Here is a 12,540-nt window from a genome sequence, read left to right as displayed (position 1 = left end):
TTCTACATGTCTGGTATGTTAGAACAAAAGAACAGGCGGGAAACGGTTTGCCAATTCTGATTTTTTAAAAAAAGAAATAACTGTATAAGCACAGTTTTGCATTTTAAACTCACTTAAATAATAGCACTATCCCAATTACATGTGGAGTTTGCTTTTTCTACTGTGATACTAACCCCCTTACTTTGGGTCTTCTTGTAGAAAATGATAAAAAAAAAAATTAAAAGCATTACTGTATTATTACAATTTCAGTAAACAATTACAGTAAAGGAAATTACCCTGGAATTTATCTTACAACTTTTTTAGAAGACATCTGAAGGCAGCCCTGTATTGGGAAGTTGCTAAAGTTTGATATTCTATTATGTTTTTATATGTGTTGGAAACTGCCCAGAGTGACTTTGGCAATCTAGCCAAAGATGGGGTATTCTTAGTAGTAGTAGTAGTAGTAGCATTTGTTAAGTTGTGGGTGAACATATCAGATGACACAGCAATTCTTCAAACAGCTCTTGCTTATTCACAGGCCAGAACAGAACTGAACTGAAGGGTTCAGCCAGCCTGCTTATATAGAGCTCCACTAGAATGCAACAGTAACCATTTTCTGTAACTATCCAATCACTGAACGTCACTTTCAATCCCTTATTTGCATATGTGGACCGGAGTGAAAACTATCTACAGTATCCCCCTGCTGGCCCAGGGTGAGAACTTCAGTACATAACAGTATTACCAAGACACTACAAATAAGGACCACTTACTTGACCATTGTTCAAATGCAGAAAGCTAACGACCATTTCCAAATCGACATCAATAATTAAGTCCTTTCGGTAAATAATATATTTGGTAATAAAGAACACTTAATTAGATTCTGAGTTGTAGTCTATAAAGTCTGAATTATGGGGCATTTACGAAACGCCTGCAATATTTCCTAATACAATTCGCTTGAAAACTGACTGGTGCAGAAAGAACCTTCAAAGATGCATTTTCCGTAACAAGGACCACACTGAATCTTGCATACATTGTTTACACTAGCCCTGCACCGTGACCACATGCCCATTTTTGCTTCTTAAACGCCACTGTCTTTTAAACCAAATAAGTGTCTAACTATAGAAAGCGTTCTCTTGGGAGATAATGAACATGGAGCAGTGCAAAGTAGTAATTTGGAAACCCAGCAGAGGACAGGAGCCAATTGTTCTGACGTGTGTTTGGTTGGGTTAATTTCCTGTGCCAAGGCCCAAACGCATTAACTTCTGACTGGTTTGGGATTTCAAAAGAGGGTGGTTTGGTTTAGGATGACACTCACTCAGAGGAGCAGAGTGAGAGGTGTACTCAGGTGATTACGTAAAATTATTGCTATTATTGTTATTAAACCAATAACTGTCTGGCTGAAAAGTGCTATTTAATGGACAAACCAGCCCAGACTAAAACATCTGCACTGCTTCTAGCCAAGCGGAACTAACTGCATGCTGTGAAGAATGCATAGAGATGTACTGGAAAAATGGACTCTGAAGACCTCAAAGCCGAATGGATTGGCAGGGGCAGCTCTGAAATGGTATGTGGTGAACATTATTGCCTCTCTCCCCTTGTACTGGGTGCCCTACATGTGGGCATAAGAAGCTGTCCTACATTCATTTAGCTTTGTATCTATTTATATGTGTAACACTTTTGAGTTAAAATGGTCAAAGCAGCACACTACTAAAACAATTCAGCTTTAAAACAAGAAACAGAAAATTCACCAACAGTGGTGTTTCCACTAAATCTACTTCCATCTAATTAGCAGCAGTATTTTTAAAATGCCTTAGTTGTTGTTGTTGTTGATACTGGATGAAATTAATAAGGTGGTGGTCAGCCAAATTTCCCAATAGTTCCCCCCCCCCGATAGTGGGGGGTACTATTAGAAAGGTCCTGCTCTGTGCTTTAAGAATTCCAACCTGAGTAAACCTGTTGGGAACATGGGACATGAATGACATAATCTGATAACCTAAGGCAAGCACTCTTGAAGATGTGCCCATGACATATATTTTTTTAACACAAAGGTTCGGCAGCACTGGGCTTTCCCATTTCCCTGTCTCTGAGATATATTTGCTTCACTGCAGCCAGTGTGCTGGCTGTGAAGAGCTGGACCGCATACACACAAGAACCATGGAAGCCTCCTAACCCATCTTCCTCCATTTTTATTTGCATATTTTAATAGCCTTTCCGTGCATGTGCATTTAAAATTCTCCATTGCTGAGCGTGTTAACTGAACTTCCAAAAAGAAAAGCAATGGGAACTGAAAGGAAAATTGACTTGATAGGGCGGTCATCCTTAGCTGCAGATATCCAGGCTATTTTAAGTCACGGTAACAGGGAATGGAAAATATAATATCAATGATAGCTTTCCAATGAGGAAGGGTAACTTGTGTTTATTCAGTTATAAGTCATCTCACACTTCCTTCAGTATCTCAAGAAAAGCACCTGCCTTGAGGTCTTCGTAATATGCAGCTTCATTTACATTTGGTTAATGAATTAATGGGTTATGTGAAATCCTATATGCACTTACTGGTAACTCAATGGGACGTACTTCTGAAAAACAAGACACTGAGGATTCAGAGGACATGGTGGACGGCTAGGGATATTCCTTTAATCCTTGCCTGTTTTTGGTCCTTCATTTGTGTAAGTAAAATATGTCCCATGCCCTCCCCCTCCTCTTTGGAGTTCTGTATAGGAGGATAGAGTCAGAAGGAGAAGGCTTAGGTCCCAGCAGTATCCCCTTTCAGCGTGACACACAGTTCACTGCAGTCAACAAACAATCCTAATGAGAACAGTTTTGCAGTTGTCGTACCCGGTGTCAGTTACACAGCTTCTTCTGATAATCCCAGTTCCTCCTCGGCAGGGATACTTGCAGAGGACATTTCCTCACATATTAAGCAATCCTGAAGGCGGCCACAAGACTCCAGTGAAGCATTCGGAAACTAAGCCTCCTCCAAAGATTCGGTGTCTGACAAGCCATTCAAGCAAGGGCTTCTCACAACGTTCATTTTTCTCTCTCCATCTCACTGTGGTTTAACTGTACAGCAGGACTCATCGGCCTTAGGTTTACTTTATGGTTACACTCATCTGCATCCAGACATAGACGTCTTGAAATAAAGCAAACCAAAACTAGCAACTCTGATTAAAAGCCATACATTTACTTGGATGCAGCCCACTGAATAAGACACAAGGCATATATAGTAAATTTTCCCAACACCACCAGTGAGAAGTCTCTGGGAAAAGACCTTAGAAAACTGCTATGTCTTTAGAAGTTCCCCTGACAGTATTGCTTCAGAAACTGTTTCAGCTAAGCTCTGTGAAGTACTTCATAAAATTTTGTACTTTTAAGCACCTGCTTAAGTCACATGGATTTAACTCAGGGATTGGGAACCAGTGGAACTCCAGATACTGGACTACAATTCCTATCTATGACCATTAATCCAGCTAGTCAAAGCTGATGGAAGTTAGTCCAACTAATCTGGAGGCCCACTGATTCCTCAGCCCTGGCGTAAATTCGTATTTCACTAAGCTGGAACTCAAAAGAGCTACTCTTTAGAGCAGTGGTCCTGAAAGCAAATTAAAACATTTTTAGTTCTATTTGTATGTTCATTTTAAATGTGTTTATCCTGCCTTTCAGCATAAACTTTCAGGGTTTGCATTCCTTTGCCATATAATGTAGAGGAGGGTATTGGGAGGGTGCAACAAAATGGGGTTGACCCAGTTGGGTTTCCATACAGAAGTCTGTCCAACTGGGGAAGTCCAATTTAGACCTGTCATTTTTTGTTATATTTTCTTAGCAGGGTCAGAGTTCATTCTGTTTGCTTTTTTATAGCTTTTCTCAGGCTTTGCTCCTCTGTTATTGACACAGCCAACAATTCTGTGTTCTAATTTGACTCTGGGTTCAGTGCAATTATTTCCTTATAGATCCTTGCCTTTTATTTGCTTACCATGGAGCTATCTGTCAGATTTAGGAGTTGCCACAAAGCTGTCCCAGAGGGTTTGAGAGCCCCCATTGATTCAGGGTGTGATCCCAGGCTGCGAAGGCTGCAATCTTATCCTCATTCTTTACTCAGTTTTAATTTACTTCTGACACCAGGAGTCTTAGGCTTAAAGGCTTCAGCTCATTGCAGATGCTGACCACTGCATCAACTTTCCACTGGTTTCTTTGCCTTAATGGAAAAAGTGACATCATGAGACATAGTTTCCATGGGGACAGACAGCAATCACTACTGGTTTCCACGGTGTTGTTTAAGACATGTGCTGATGTTAAGGGAATGAAGAATACACACCCGCCAAGCTATTTGTATGCTGTCTAATCATCTTACAAGTTAAACAGTTTACCTTTATTCCTTTCATTTTCAGAGTCTAATAGATACCAATGAGTCTGTAGGCACAGTGAGACCAAAAAAGATTCCTTCACCCGGTGCTATGCTGTATTATTTGCTTGTGAACAGCAAGCTCTGCTGTCCTAGGCTAGACTGGGGCAAGACAGTCAAAATAGAGTGATAGGATTCAGCCAGGTATATCTTAGGGCAGAACATGCATATTTATCATTTCAACAATTTGCATATCATTTTATTGCTGTCATCTCCAAGCAGCGTACAGGAGACTCAATAGAACAAAACTAAAAATGAGTTAAAACTATAAAAAGCACAATTCAATTAAAAGTCTGCTGATTTTTTTTTAATCTTCAGTAAGCACCAGACATTCAACAAGGTCATCCATCTCAATACAGGGTCATCCATCAAGGTGACCAAAAGTGGAAGAGCAAAGAAACCTCCTTTCAGCAAGCAGGCCAGGGTTAAGGGCTGAATTCTGCTGGACTTATCTGGGGAGATGGATGAGATGCCTCACTGCATGATCTCCCACAGTTCACAAGAGCTGCATTTAGTCCAACTTGGGGCCCCCACCCAGGGGCGGAGGAAGGGGGTGCAGTAGGTGCGGGCCGTCCTGGGTGTCACCACTGAGGGGGGTGACAAAATGCCAGGCGGCACTCACTGCGGGGCCTGCAGCACGCCCGAGCCACGCGTCTCTCCTGGGAGTGATGCAGTGGCTTGGTGCCCACAGACTCCGCGCTGCCCCAAACAGTCCGCCCGTTGCCTTCCCCTCAGCTGTAGGGCGGCTGAATGGGAGGAGGCAGGCAGACTCCTTGGAGGCCCCGCGGAGCGTCCTGCCCCTGATTGCCCCATCCCGTGGGCAGCTGGCCCCACCGCTGCCCCCACCTGACCTCATGACTGCTAAAGGCAGTTTCAGGACCTGTACAGGTTGAAAATTCTACATAGCTGCTTGAAAGCCAGTGTGGTGTAGTGGTTAAGAGCAGAAGATTTGTAATCTGGTTAACCAGGTTCAATTCCCTGCTCCTCCACATGCAGCTGCTGGGTGACCTTGGGCTAGTCACACTTCTCTGAAGTCTCTCAGCCTCACTCACCTCACAGAGTGTTTGTTTTGGGGAAAGAAGGGAAAGGAGATTCTTAGCCGCTTTGAGACTCCTTCGGGTAGTGATAAAGCGGGATATCAAATCCAAACTCTTCTTCTTCTTCTCTTCTGTCTTCTGGCTGTGAAGTTAAAAATGTACCTACTTTTTCCCAAGGAAAAAGTACTTAGTTAGGATGGGAACAGATGCAGCATAGATAAATAGATGCACTTTAAATAATTGAGTGCCAGCATGGGGGTGGTATTATTTTGGGTGTGCATGTCAGTGGCATGTAGAGCTGGGGCCGGGGTGGGCAGGACCAGAGTCAAATGTGGGTGGAGCAACAAGTGGGTGAGCCGCCCCCTTTCTCCTTCTTCCACTCCTTTCGCCATCCCTTTCCCTCCTCCTTGCCACTTGCTTGAAATTAGGCTGTGGACACAGCCCTTGGAGCCCAAGTCATCCAACCTGCTGAGCTAAAGAGTGCTTGACTAGGTCTGGAGATCCCAGGATTCAAATCTCCACTCGGTTACGATGTTCATCTGGATCCAGTCCCAGGGTTGTTGTTAAGATAACATGTAGAGCAAGTCATGCATACTGCCCTGAGATAAAGGTGTAAAGAATAATAAAACTGTAGTTTATCCAGCCGGCCTGGGAACATCTTTTTTAAAACGAACACCCAAAATTTGGCACAAAATGGAGTTTTCTCTCGGTGGTAGTATGATCATCGTGCTCTTTCCACATTTCCCAAACCGGAGAGACATGAGAAAGTTCAATAAAACCCTATCTTTAATTATCCAATATGCATTTAATGATGTTAATACTTCACACTTTCAGGCCCTTAATGCTGTCATGCAGCAGATGTTTGTGGCTGCTGGCATTTTAAGAAATACATTTCAGCCTTGTTTTCAATGTCTATTGTTTAAGACTTGGTTATCCATCAAGGGCTGAGTCCCAGCTGCTCATGGCCTCTCCCTTGCCTCAGAGAATTCCAGTGGGCTTTGCTGCCTAATAGGTAAAGACCAAAAGGCAACACCAGGGAAGACAAAGATCAAGGATGAGGACAGAAATTTTGGTATTATTCTTCTCTAGATGCTCTCATCTTGTCTAAAAGCACTTCTGTCTGTTTTGCAGTTATCAGCTCTATAGGCCATTTCTGTAAGGTCATCATTTTTATATAGCCCTGGATATTATTACTGTTTACTGTGAATGCTTTCAGGTTTGGTGGTTCTGTTCTTCCCTTTAAGCCATTAATGTGGTGCATTGTGGCAAATTCAAAGGCAAATATTGTAGCTTTGCACATCTTTTCAAATACAACATTTGTGTCATGAAACACTGACAAAATCACATTTCCTTTAAACCTGCTCAAATTTTAAGCACTTTGTACAATTTGTGAAGAAGGGTTAATAAAGTATCTCAAAACAGCAATTTAGAGACTGAGTTTTTCTTTCTCTTTTGCTTTCTTTTTCCTGTTCCTAACATTTATGTACCGGTAACTGCACCAAGGAGGCATTTCAGTGGGAAATGCTGTACCCACTTTTGCCTGGGCTGTGTTCCAGGAATTGGATCTGTCCGTCACTTAACAACCTTCCTGCTTTCAAGTGATCTCTTCCTCCTTTAAACTTTTACTCCATAGCTCAACCCCACTAATGGTGGAAATAAGCTATTGTCTGTACAAACTCAGCCCCGAAGAAGTGAGTGGTGATTGCTTGGAGATTAGACAAATTATGCTCCATAATATATGGAGGGGATTTAGGAGTCTTTAATCTCCTTTTCTCCTTACAGACAGTCTCACATTACTTCAGGGGAGTAGGAATCATGGAAATTCCTACAGATCATTCCAAGGAACAAAGATTTTCTAGGAGGTTGTAAATTATGATAGCAAAGGAAGCATAACCTTTGCAGAGCCTTTAGGTCTTGATGGTTTATAATAATATCTCCAGCACTTTTTATCTGCTTCCTGCTAAAGTAAACAAATTAGCTGAGTAGTTTGATTTCTTGAGCATATTCAAAAATAAAATCATTTCTTTTGAAATTTGAAATTATTTAACCAGGGACAGAGCAGAGGCTTTTGCCTGGACTTTTATGAAACACAGGGGTATCTATTCCCCCCCCCCAAATTGTCTGTCTGAGTCCAAAAATAGTGAAAATTCATGGGAGAATGTTGATGTTGGACTTGAGCTTTCTATACCAATGTGATTTTCAAGCTTACTCTGGTATGGGTCAAAATACCTTTGGGCCAGATGCCACATTAACTGACCAAGGACCCAATTGGTTCAGGCTTACAAACCGACAGCCATGTTCGGCCACATGTCCTGCAACACCATTAAGTTTGTGATGACAGGACTATAAATTCAGAAAGCAGTTCAAGCTATTGAAGCTTGTGTCAGAGATGAACTAGGGACATATAAATCATCCCCCTCTTTCCTCTTCACGTCCAAATACTTTCTTGAACACAGTTGATAATTTACCAGATCGTCCTCTGTAATGTTTCACCCCCCACACTGCTTCACCATGGGGTTGAAGCTAATACAGTGAACCCCACTGGCTTCAATGGGCCTACTGGCTGAGTTCCTGCACCAGTCACTAAAGAATTTCTTGCAGAGGCGCTACCTCAGATATATAACCTACCGTTTCTTGACAGAATGCTTTGTCCCTGCCATCTTGGCAGGGGATTTGATCCAGAACATGTGTACTAAAGGAATAGCAGCCACATGACCTGCAGGATTTCAGTGTTATTTCCTTCTGAAGCCTGGTGTGTTCTGTGGATAAGACTGTTTTTCTGCCACCTGTTTATTTTACCTGCATTAAGCCAAGTGCATAATGCAGAGTCAGACAAAGACACTAAAATTAGGGAGAAGGCAGTTATGCAATAAACCTCTATTGCATATAGAAAAGCAATGAAAGAACTTTAAAGCTAAGCGCATGGTGGGTAGTTCGTATGCACTTCCAGATGACGTGCTTACCGAACATTGATTTGTTTGCAGATAAGTTAGACAACATTGGCTTTTTAATGAGTATCCATTCTCATTTGTTTGTGGGGAGGTTAGATGATGCTACTACATTTCCACTACATTTCCACTTCACTTTCTTTATCACAAAAAGTCCAGTCCTTGGGGGAACCAGGTTTGTTGTACGAGAGCTCGAGATGGGCTTTAATTGCATACCCTGGATTTGCCTGTATGTGATTCCCACTCCAAAATAGCAACTATCTAGAAGGAGCCTAATAAAGAATTCCCTGAGTAATTATGGATTACTTGTACACAGGTTGCTGTCAGGGCTGGTTCCGATGCAGGTCGGCCCTCAAGACGCAGAAACAAGCAGAAAAGTTAACTCTTTATTCAAGGAAACAGCATACAAGGCAGCAATGCCTCAGAACAGGACTGGTCCCTATGAAACAGTTGCCAGGACTGACAGTACCCACCTCCTCAGCTGGATTTCCCAAACACCCTTAAACTATGTTGAAGGAGGGGAGGAACCTGTGCTCTTTGTTCTGCTACACACATAGCTTTCCATGTGGTGTAATGGTTAAGAGCGGTAGACTTGTAATCTGGTGAACCAGGTTCGTGTCTCTGCTCCTCCACATGAAGCTGCTGGGTGAGCTTGGGCTAGTCACACTTCTTTGAAGTCTCTCAGCCCCACTCACCTCACAGAGTGTTTGTTGTGGGGGAGGAAGGGAAAGGAGAATGTTAGCCGCTTTGAGACTCCTTCGGGTAGTGATAAAGCGGGATATCAAATCCAAACTACTACTACTCTTCTTCTTCTTCTTCTTCTTCTTCTTCTTCTTCTTCTTCATCATCATCATCATCTTCTTCTTCTTCTTCTTCCATGTCCTTAGAGACAACTGCGGTGGGGAGCTTACTATAGTAGGAAATGCAAGCTCTATGGATGCTTCTGCAACCTCTGCTTCATTTGCTGAGTCTGATCTGCTTTCTGCACCTCTCTCTTTTTGCTCTCTAAAGTCTGTTGCCTCTTCAGCACCCAACCATTCTTCTCCCCCTCTCTTCACCCTCTGACCTGTCCTCAATGTCCTTCCTCCTCTGGTACTTCCCTGGGGGTTCCCCAACTTGTGCTGCCCCCCACTTCTCATCATCCAGCCAGTCCCTGGCAGTTGCTCTACAATGCATAGAAATGGGAGGTATGTTTTTTACAAGAAGATGAATGTACAGGTAAGGGCAGCTAAATCCTCCGCTCCTCATCTGCTGTCTTACCATGCTTCTTACTCAAGCACTTTTCATCCCAGCTCAACTTCTATTATGCTTGGCTTCTAAAGGTAGCAGAAGTTTGTCCAGGTCAAATAAACAGCCCCAGGTATTGCTGTTGAAAGGTCACAGGTAAGCTGCCTACACCATGGGACACAAAATAGAGTTGTCACCTCTGCTTAGAAGTTAAGTCATTTAAATGTCTGGGAATGTAAGCAATGAAGAAAATATATTTGAACAGCAGATGCATGCACACACACAAACATCCTAGTCAGGCTTGTTTAAAAGTAAACAACTGTTTACCTTACATGTTGTAAATCCTGGAAAATGTATTTTGAGCCCTGAAGAAGACAGTGTTCATTGCCTCCTTGGGTTCTGTCCCTGTCCCCAGACTGCCACCCCCTTCAACTTTCCTAAAAAAAATTTCCTTGCAAATGTCCTCCCTACAAGTGCTGGGACCATATTTCACTGCCTGGATATAATTTCTAATAGAGATTATGGGCCACATATACATGCCACACACTCAACATTGCATCCTTTTATTCCAAATTAATTGATCTTGAATAACTACCGCGTTTGCGTCCACATTTTCAGATGCTAATGCCCACAAGTTTAAGAAAAGTGACCACTTTAGCCAACTGGAATATGCATAAACAGGGATAACAATACTGTATTTGGTGACCTTGAATATACACTCTATTCCTTGAGAGTGGCTGAGCTGAGGATATCCCTTCCTTCTCCCTGAAAACATAACTAGTTCTTGCTCATGAGAATATAAATCTGTCACAGCTGTGCTCATCGACTTCCTTTGAGCCACTCTGCCCTTCCCGATCTTAATTGGTGGCACTATTTAAAGGGATTTCCCCTTAGTGAAATGGTTAAATGCAAAGCATTGTGTCCAGCCTGCACTGGAAATGGTAGGCAAGCAACTCAGGAAAAGATTGCGCTGGCCTCTGCGGCTTGACGTGTCCATCATGCCACCCTGTAATTAATAACAGATACCCTCTTCTGTCACTTGTGATGTTATCATCAGGAGTCTTATGTTTCAAAGTGAAGAGAAGCATGTAAATTAGGGGCAATTTGGTCTCTGAAACAGTCTTTATGGAGTGGAGATTTTAATGCTGTCAAGGGAATGAGATGCCTGGGGTCTGTTGCAAGAAAGCCATTCAGGGATGGGGCCACTGAACCCTGTGTGTGTGTCTCATACATATACAAAACTGTTATGTTGTGTAATGGTGATAACAAATACATCCGCATGCCAGTCATTCTAAAGTGTGTACATATTACATTACAGAGCTAGCATGTCCCTGCTGTCTGTGCAAGAAATGCTGAGAATTGAATGAATTCCTTTTTCCCCCTTGAAAGCAAACAAGAATAGACAGTCTGCATAGGAGCTCAAGTCCTGGAGCAGGGACTGCACTTCACAGGTATGCTCAGTTTAAGGAAGACCAAGAAGTTGCAGTGCCTCTCGTGGATCTTCCCAAACCCCTTCTCCCTCCCTAAGACATCACATAGTTGTGAAAGCTGAAGACTTCTGGGTGGCACAAGTTTCTTTTAATTATTCAAACGATTAACCAACAAGAACACACACACAGGTAAAGTTCTCATCCCTTCAGCTGTGAGAAAAATTGTGTGTTGTCATTTATTTGCATATACACAATTGATTACAGCCGAGAGGCACTTCGCATAGTGCAGTTGTAGCATGGCCCTTTAATGCTCTAAGACAGGAGTTGGGAAACCTGTGGTCCTCTAGATGTGTCCAGCCAGCCTGGCCAATGATCAGGGATTATGAGACTTGTGGTCCAACAGGTTTCCGTTTCCCATTTCTTTCCCTCCAGGTAGTAAATGTTGCTGAATATATTTGACTTGCAGTTATTCTTTAATAAAAACATCCAGATCCACTGTCAGATTAAGCATTCTGTTTTGGATGGCGGTGGTTTCCCCCTCTTTTATTAAACACTATTAAGTAATTTTGTTGTCCCCGAGAAGGGGCAATGACAATAAAGATATTATTATTATTATTATTATTATTATTATTATTATTATTATTATTATCAAGATACTAACATATCTAGACCCATGTGTGCACCACCAAACAACTAATTCTGCCCTGAATGAAAGTAATTCAGGCATCAGGCGTCTTCTTTGATCATTCAATTGGCCTTTTAAAAACACTGTAGTTAAGAGTGTTATCTTCCTCTAAATGAAATTTAAGTTATGTTTAGAGAAGAGTTAACTCTTGAACCCATTATGGTTGCAACCACATCCTCAGGGCTGTTAACCTACAGCTGAACTTGCAACTGAAATGAGAAGAAGAAAGAATCATGCTAACCTTGCTCCTTTACAGGAGTCAGCCGACAACTGTTGCTTTAACTCCTATTTGGTTATCTTGGTTTCTTTTCAAGGGGAGACAGCTATTAAATCTTAAACTCCATTCCAATGTATAGTAGCCTTCAACTTCTCCCCAGCTGCAACACTTTCCCAACATCCCTGCTCTCAGTTAAGCAAACATTATGACACGTTCTGATGGCTTTAAACAAACTTGATTGTTCCATGTTCCTGGTAGAGTAGGGTTATCTCTCTCACTTTTTAAAATAAGGAACATTCATTCCCCTTTGCTATGTTAACTGGGACATCACCAAATCCTACAAGGAGAACTGTCTTTCTTGTTATAGTCTTTGGCATTCCCATTTTCCTGTTTTTGAATGTAGCAAATATAGGTGTTTTATTTCTTGGGACAAGACAATGAATCAGAGGTAAAGAGCTGCATAGGCAACCGAGTGATGTTGTGAAAGGTGATTGATGTCCGTTTTGCCTATAAAACAACATTCTTTCAGAATACATGGTCCATGCAAGATAAATTATTCTACTGTAGGGAAAGGAGGAGCACTAGGGAAGCTGAGTAAATCAGAGATGCTCACCAGTT

This window comes from Podarcis raffonei, chromosome 2 (assembly GCF_027172205.1).
Source record: "Podarcis raffonei isolate rPodRaf1 chromosome 2, rPodRaf1.pri, whole genome shotgun sequence".
Lineage (NCBI taxonomy): Eukaryota > Metazoa > Chordata > Lepidosauria > Squamata > Lacertidae > Podarcis > Podarcis raffonei.
The sequence above is the reverse complement of the archived record's forward strand: the minus strand, read 5'-3'. Positions refer to the sequence as shown.